This window comes from Pseudomyrmex gracilis, unplaced genomic scaffold (genome assembly GCF_002006095.1).
Source record: "Pseudomyrmex gracilis isolate BER0280 unplaced genomic scaffold, ASM200609v1 scaffold_2033, whole genome shotgun sequence".
NCBI lineage: Eukaryota > Metazoa > Arthropoda > Insecta > Hymenoptera > Formicidae > Pseudomyrmex > Pseudomyrmex gracilis.
This window is the reverse complement of record NW_018022617.1, coordinates 10,976-19,790: the sequence shown is the minus strand read 5'-3', so window position 1 is coordinate 19,790 and position 8,815 is coordinate 10,976. Positions and strand designations below refer to the sequence as shown.

The 8,815-nt window shown below is 36.3% G+C and overlaps 2 pseudogenes; one reads left to right on the top strand and one right to left on the bottom strand.

Annotated features, from left to right (window-relative positions):
* Window positions 1–1,261: 1,261 nt before the first annotated feature.
* LOC109862592 lies at window positions 1,262–3,845 on the bottom strand (annotated as a pseudogene).
* A 929-nt stretch (window positions 3,846–4,774) lies between these two features.
* LOC109862591 lies at window positions 4,775–6,492 on the top strand (annotated as a pseudogene).
* The last annotated feature ends 2,323 nt before the right edge of the window (window positions 6,493–8,815 follow it).

Sequence of the window (8,815 nt, the reverse complement as noted above, 5' to 3'; positions counted from 1 at the left end):
AATAGAGTGCGTAGAGTGCATAGGACAACACACCTACGTTATAGATAGGGTTAACTACGAAGGCGTGCGTAACCTCGACGACCCCACAGTGTTTATTTTCTCCGGAGACCGCGTCTAAAACCGGTCCCGTCGTATCTCCCTTCCCACGTTTTCCTGAACGACTCCCTTGCCGCGGGCGATCCCGGGTTTTTACCCAAAACAGCGGTAATTCCCAGTCAATGGTCCGAGAACTAAATTTCTTTTAATTTTTTTAGCCGCGACCGACCGGGACGTAACACTCGGCAACCTGAACGCCGATTTTGACGGAAACGTGTACACGTGTATGATTGTACGCGGAATCAAATCGTTGCTCAAATTGCAAGCGTGCCTGTTTCAAACGTTTCTGTTCGGCGATCAGTTGCACTCCACGTGCTCCCAATCAATGACATATCACTTATTCTCGCGCCTAATGTGCGACACGTCGCCGCAGCGCGTTCGTCGTTTGTCGAACAGCGTAGCGGTACGTTCGGAACAACGGAGCGTAGATTGGACAAATTCCATTGCGGTAAAACTATTGTTTTTTTGCAAACTCAATTATAACCGATCCATGGAAGCTCTGTGTCGCGCGATGCGCACATTTAATCCTTAGATGCAAGTTTACAAGCGCGCGTCAATACGTTTCTACCCTACTTGCAGCAAAATTCAAACGCGGAATGAACGTAGACGCCTGGACCGACAAATCCATTTAAAATCGCGCGTAACTCATAGATATAATATGCATAGCAGCAACTACTAATCTAAGTAAAATATGCGGCAATTGCGCGGTGCTTAACAGCAATTTGTACAATCGGTTTTACGACATAATGTATAGTGCGCGCGTTTACTCGGACGGTCGTTTAAAGAGAGAAAGCGTAGCGATCGTAACGTTTAAACTGTTGGAATTTTTGTTTAACGGTAGTATCCGAACATACAAGTACCGTCCGCGAAAGAATGCGACGCCGTTGACTCGAATCACACTTGCATTGCTCAAGCGAATCCCTTGGAATACGTAAAAGCGCGAGTAAACGGAGCTTATGCCAGTGTCAATTCCGATATAGCAAAAATGATTTAACGTTTGCTTAATGTCACTAAACAAAACAATGATGCATTGAAGGCACCAAAATAAATATATTTGATGTAACGCAGTGTTGATTTATTGTTCTTTTTTTGCATTTGCCAGCAAAAGAACAACGTTTACGATTTGCAACTTTATATGGTGTTTTCCTTACATATCGTAGATTCTTTATTTGTCGTTGATCTCGTTTTTCTCAACAATGCTTTTCTTCTTCTTTACTTTGCGCGTCATCTTCTACATAATCTTGGCAAAAGTTTTCGTGCCTTTTTCACTCTCAAAGTCCTTCTAAGTCTCCAGCACAACACGCGACTCTTGATGTCGCCGCTGTTTTTTGACGCGTTGTTTTTGCGCTCGAATAAACACCTGGCCAAAGCGTCGTCGTTTTTCCAGCTGCGGGTTCAGCAATTCGAACTTGGCGTGAACGATCAAGACCTTGACGTGCAACGTACGTTCGATTAAACGCTCGAAAAGTTGACGAGCGTTTTTGTCGTGCTTTAAGCGATTTCAAGGTCAATGTACGATCTCCACAGCAGTCCCGGCATGTTCATTTGCGGCCGCGCGACGGCGAATTTGTAGATCGCACGGGCGCAAACGATCTCATTTAAACGCGTTTCCACCTCGGCAAATCGCATCAACGTGGCGCAATTCTTCGGACCGAACTCGAGAAACTTCACATACAACTTGCGACATCGATCGAAACTCAACAAGCTGCGTTTTCAGATCAATGTAACTTTGATAGAGCTTGTCCGTCGGACAGATGCCCAGTGCCAGATCCAACGTTTGTTTGTTTTCTGGATGTTCTCTTGTCGGATTACCACAACGTACGCGTAATACAGCCAGATCTTGGAGAAAGTGAAACGTTTTTGCGGTATGAGTTTCAGACACACTTTGTACACCTCACGGCAACGTTCGATATCTTTCGTTTCCAGTTCATCAAAGATGGCATACTTGATCCGAAGGTAGATGTACCTATGCCAGCATTGTTTTTTCTTGGTTGACGAAACTTTAGCGATCGCTTGTTCGTACGTCTTGTGAATCACATTGGGTTTACTTACAAGATAATCGAACCACGTGTCGTAGGTAGACGGATTCTCCTTCACTTTCTGCTCGTACTGATGCTTCTGCTTGCAGAAGACGTCCTCGATTCCCAAGCAATCGCTGTACTTTTTTTCGTGAATTGTATAAACCTTGTATAAGCCTTGTAAATTTTTTGACTGCTTCTTTTTGACAGATGTCCTAAAGCGTACTTCTAGATGATACGCGCGCGAACGTGTTTTGTTGGTTTTTCTCAAACTTAACAAAAACCGGAAACGACTTCTCGTCCAGGTCCTCGTTTTCGTAAATAGTTCACCGCTTGTTCGTAAACGTCGCGCGCGCCTCTGATAAATTCGTAAAGCTCCTCCGTACTTTATCCAATGCTTTATCGGGATGTACCATAATAAAGCGCTCGTAAATTTGTTGGGCGCGATCAATCTTTTTGTTGCAGCACAAACTTCATATTCGTCTGCCAGGCAGACCGGTTCGTCCAATTCTCATTTCATTTATTGCTCGATAACACGATGCGCACAGGCAATGTTTTCCAGAGATTCTTACATGTACGTATATTTGTACCAAAATTGATTTGCTCGTGGCAGCAACGTGATCGCACAATTCCACAGATTCCTGGTGTAATTGACCTGCCTGTTGCGCATTTATATCTCCATGTATTTGAGACACACAAAGATATATTTCGATAATCTACCTCCAGCGCTCGCTCGTAAATAGCTTTCGCCCGTTAAATCTGTTTCTGACTTTTTTCTCATTGTGCGTACTTTATCCAGTTAGAAATGATCATACGATTCTTGCGTATGACATCTTCGAACGCTTTGCGATTTTAATGTTGATAATTAGCAAGTTTGTGAGGGTCCAAAATCTTCTGCTTTGAAGATGAAAACAAAAGTTCCAAGTCACATTCTTTTGCTTCACAAGTCAGCTGCACGGCGGTAATCTTTATTTCAGCGGGCGTCTAGTTTTTCATTTTTGCCACTTTGAGAGTCTTCTGTGATTTCTCCGTCTCTGTGTGAGAATTTCACAGTATATTTTGTTGCACTTTGTGTTGAATTTTTTGCAATATGAAAAAATTAAAATCAATACTACTTTTGAATTGTTTTCTAGATTAAAAAAATTCTATCCGCGATACGTACATGTCTCTCAATTAGAAAAATATCAGAATATCAAGATTTGATATAAAACCTCGGATTGATTTGTTCGATATTTAGTCAAAAGTTTGTAAAAAAATATCAAATTTCAAAAACTTATAATTCAGAGAACCTTACAAAATATTATTGTTTAATAAGTTTTTAAATTATAAATCAACTTATTTTTCAATATCATTATCTTCTTTTCTAATATCATTATCTTTCTAACATCAACATTAATTTTTACATCCCTAATAACAAGAATATTATTTAGCATACTCCAAATTTGATTTATTATAGAAATTAATACTTTCATATTCATTAATTACATACTTATAATAATTAAAAAAATAAAAATTACTTTTACTTATTTTGTAATACAATTTCTAGCATTTTTAATTATATTGTTTGCCATAATTATCAACCTAGTAATTTTAAATTTGAAACATTCAATATTAATATTATCTTTATTTTTAAAACGTGGAATCATCCCTTTCCATTTAGGATTACCTTTTTTAAGCAAATTTATAACCTGGCAAACAAGTGCACTTTTACTAACTTTTCAGAAATTGCATTCATTAAATATTTTTTATCTTACAGAGATTACAAGACAGATCTTTATGTTCTTAATAATAATAATATATTTTATATATTCTTAAATATAACAATAAGTGTTTTTCCTGTTTCTATAATCAACATTAAAAGAATAAAACTCTTAATTATAGATTCCTTCAGTAATAAAACAAGATAAATTATTATACTTATTTAAGTAAAGCATTAAATATGATTTATATACTGTTTTCCTTACTCTACCATTTTACTTATAATTAGTTAAATTTTGAATAAACCTACAATCTTACTCAAATTTTTCAACGCAGTATCAAAAACTTTAATTTAATATTTGCATTAATAATAATAACCTTATCAAAAATGTCACCAGTTTGTTTTTTTATCTTCAACTAATTCACAACTTACATTATTATTAAAAAATCAAATATGATGATATTAATAATATTTGTCTTATTTAGTTCCTTGTTAATAACATTTATCCACATTAAAATAATTTCATGATTCATATTTGTAAAAACCTTTAAATCTAAATTTACACAAAAAATCAAGTTTTGATTTAAATAATTCTGCCTTTATTATCATATCCTTATTTACTCCCTTAATTATAATACTTAAAAAATTTTAATTTAGTAGTAAACTATAAGCTTGCAAAGTTTAAAAAATAATTAGTTTATAAATTTTAAACATTTTAATTAAAACTGATGATCAGTAACTAAAATTATATTCATAAATTAAATATTCTTAACTTTCTTTAGTATTAAAAAAGTAGTTTTTAAATAAATTTCCAATTTAGTACTTAAATCAGACATAGCACTCTAATGTTTATAATTAATTTTACTACCAATATATTAAATTTAGTATAAATATATAACAACAAATGACTATTTTTAACGAATCATAAAGATATTGGAATTTTCTACTTTATATTTGCCATATGAGGTGGTATGATCAAGTCATAAATGAGAATAATTATTCAAATTAAACTTGGATCATGCGGCGCAATCATTAACAATAATCAACTTTATAATTTTATTGTAACAAAACACGCATTGAATATAATTTTTTTCATAGTTGTGCCATTTATAATTAGAGGATTTTGTAATTTTCTTGTCCTTTTACTGATTGGGTCAGCAGACAAAGCTTATTCACGAATAAATAACATAGGATTTTGACTACCATTACCGTTTATTATACTTCTTACTTTAAAAAGATTTATTAGCTCCGGTGTTGGAACTGGTTGAACAGTATACCCTCTTCTCTCCTCAAATAAAAAAGTCCACGAAGGTTCGTCAGTAGATTTAACAATATTTCTCTACATATTGCAAGAATTTCTTCAATTATGGGAGCTATTACTTTCTCTCTACAATTATTAATATAACTCATAAACATTTTTCTGTAGACAAAACTCCTTTAATAGTCTGATTTATCTTATTTACAGCTATTCTGCTTGTTTTACCACTACCTGTGCTAGCTGGTGCATTCACCACGCTCTCAACAGATCAATAATTACATACCATATTTTTTGACTTCTCAGGAGGAGTACACTTAATCCTATGCCACCACTTATTCTGTATTTTTGTACATCCAGAAGTTTATATTTTAATCTTACTAGGATTTGGAATAATCTTTCATATTATTATAAGTAACAAAAGTAAAAAAGAAACATTCGGATTCTTAGGAATACTTTGTGCAATAATAGCAATTAGATTTCTAGGATTTATTGTATAAACCCATTATATATTTTCAGTAGGAACAGATGCTGACGAGCATATTTCACCTCAGCAACAATGATCATTGCTGTTCCCACAGAAATTAAAATCTTTAGATAAATTACTACCTTGCACAAAAATAAATTAAATATATTAAGAGGGTATTTGGGATCTTTTATATACGAGATGCAAATATAGCACCCTATATAAATTTTAGAATTGTTATTACAAGTCAAATTTCACGTGTAAAACTTTACAAGTGAACACGTATATATGTATATATGTACACGTATAATCTCCGCACACCTACCGACCGGCTCTTATGACCGAATATATATTTATTATTAGTTTGGAAACTTTGGAGCCTTAAAAGAGTTTTAAATTGTTTAAAATAAATATAACTTCCATTTATTTATGATCGTTGTAATTATATTTGTAAGTATATTTACCATAAGATGATTAACTGGTTTTATACTATCAAATTTATCACTTGATATTGTATTACATGATACATACAACCTTGTAATCCGTTTCCATTATGTCCTATCTATAGAAGCTGTATTCTCAATTATTTTAAGATTTATTCACTGTTTCCCTCTTATTACTGGTTACGCTCTCAATAATTTTTGATTAAATATTTACGTTTTACCAATAGTTACTGTTGTAAACATACCCATTTTTCTTTATTATTTCTTAGGACTTACAGGGATATCTCGCCGATACAGAGATTACCCTGACACATTTATTTCATGAATTATTATTTAATCAAAGAGGTTCACTTATTTTAATTATAAGAGTAATTTTATGTGCTTTTATTAGGTGAGAATCTTTAGCATCCAAACAAAACATTATTATTATATTTCACTAAAATTTATTTATTAACTGCGTACCATCCTATTCTTCTATGTTTCATAGTTACAATAAAATTCCTTCACCAAGTTAATTTAATATGGCAGAAAAAGTGCTATTGTGTTAAATACCATATATGATATCCAAAGTTTTATTAACAAGTAATACATGAATCATAGGCCTTCAAAATTCTACTACTTTTATTTTCGATATAATAATCTTTTTTCACGACTTTACAATAATAGTTTTAGATGTTACTACAAAATTAAGTTTTTAATTTATATTATCATTCTGATACAATAATCATACAAATCAATTTTTCCTAGAAAGAACCAGTATTGAAATCTTATAGACTGTTGTTCGTACGATTACAGTAATTTTAAGTGTTATTCCATCCAATAAAATTCTGTATTATACTGTTGTGAGCCAATTTTTGTGTCTTAAGAAGAGGCCATTGAGCAATGTGATGAGACATCACTGTCATTGCTCAATGACCTAGTTAAGTAGCAGGAAGGCACCAGTTCCAGGAAGAAATGCTAGTTGCCACAGGGCGCGACACATAGCCGCGTTGTGTGAAGTGCAAACGCAGCATGTGTCGACATCGGCACCGGCAACTAGCACGGCCGTTGCTAGGACCGGTGGGTCTGCTGAATCAGCGCGATCGATTACTATTAATCGATCGCGTGGATGAAGCAGAGGAGAGACTGTGTTAGGACTGCTAGCTCACTGTGTGGCTCCGCAAGCCGGAGAGTTTACCGCAGTGAGACATAGCCGTGTAAGGAACGTTGTAAAAATCAGGAGCAATAAAAGATATTGTAATAAGTTCGAGCAAAAAACTTCTTCTTCACCACCCGACCTTCCTCGACATCCAACAAATTTTGGTGGCAGCGGTGGGATCTCTCATTCCGTGTGTCAAGGACGGGACTCAGCAGGAGATTCCGGTTGGATCAAGGAAACGGACACTGGGTGAGAAAGAAAAAAAAAGGAACAAGAACGATTGAGTTCTGTTATTAAAAAGAAGGGGTGTATTTCAAACAATAAAGTAAAAAGACATATAAGTACTATATAATCGCTATATATACAGAACCCCCTTGTGTGAAAACTGCTTCTGAAACAAAAAAAAAGGCAGTCATTAGAAGAGTGTCTTATAAACTACGAGTTCGAAAGAGAAGGAAAGACACCGCGAACTCACAGTCTCGAGTTACACGGCAACACTGACCTAACGCAAGCCAAGCGACGGGCAGTGACACAAGGCGGAGATAAGAAAGCGGCCGGACTGCAGCAACAGAACGGAAAAACAAAATCTACCGCCGGGAAATTCTGGAAGCAGTAAGCGGCAAGCGGACAAACAGCTGTGACGAAAGGGCCAGGAAGGGCACCGAGGAACCGGCTAAGGACAGCCGAAAAAGCAGCAAAAGTGGCAAAGCAGTCAACGCAAGCGAAGCAGCGGTAACGGCGAAGCAGCGGTTGCAGAGAAGCGGCGAGGCAACGGACCAGCGGCGGCGGCGAGGCAGCGGCAGCGGCAGCGGCGACGCAAAGAAAGCTGAGTCAGCNACACCACGCAGATACGACTCTCGTAAGCGGAATTAGGTCAACTACTGTAAGTCGAATAAATTTTGTAAAGGCGAGCGAAAAAATAGTGCGGTCATTAGAAGCGATAAGTTCGCGGATGGACGCGATGGACCGGCGGGAGACGGAACACCGCGAGACGCACGGGCGCGGGACGGGTGTGTCGAGGACGCGACACGTATACAGACATCCGAGCGAACAGCTAGACGTAACGTACGGAAGAACAGCTGACGATGTAAGAAATCGCGCCGTGATGTTTAATGGCAGTCTAGAATTAAAAGACGTGGTCGGAATGATACCGACGTTTACTGGGAAATCATCCGAGCAAGTTCGAGAATTTTTAAATGCGTGCGAGTATGGAGAGGGAATGGTCAACCCTGCGGAAGAACGCGCTCTTTTGCAAGCAGTTGTCACATCCGTGAACTTAGATGTTCAAGTACTTATTGTATCGAGTTTTCTTTTCTTTTTTTTTTCAGTTTTACTTTGTTACAGTAGTCGGTAAGTTACCAGCCTTGAACATATACCATGGTCGGTAATATACCATGGTCGGTAATATACCATGGTCGGTAATATACCATGGTCGGTAATACACCATGGTCGGTAGTATACCATGGTCGGTAATTTACCATGGTCGGTAGTGTATTATGGTCGGTAATTTACCATGGTCGGTAATGTACCATAATCGGTAATATATCATGTTTGGTAATATACCGTTATTGCAGCGATATATTGTTATTAAAAGAATTGTAATAGCGCATTAATTAAGGAATTAATACCGTATATACGATTATTATTATTATATGGTACCACTGTTTGCGCATACACATTGTTATAGCAGACTTATAGCG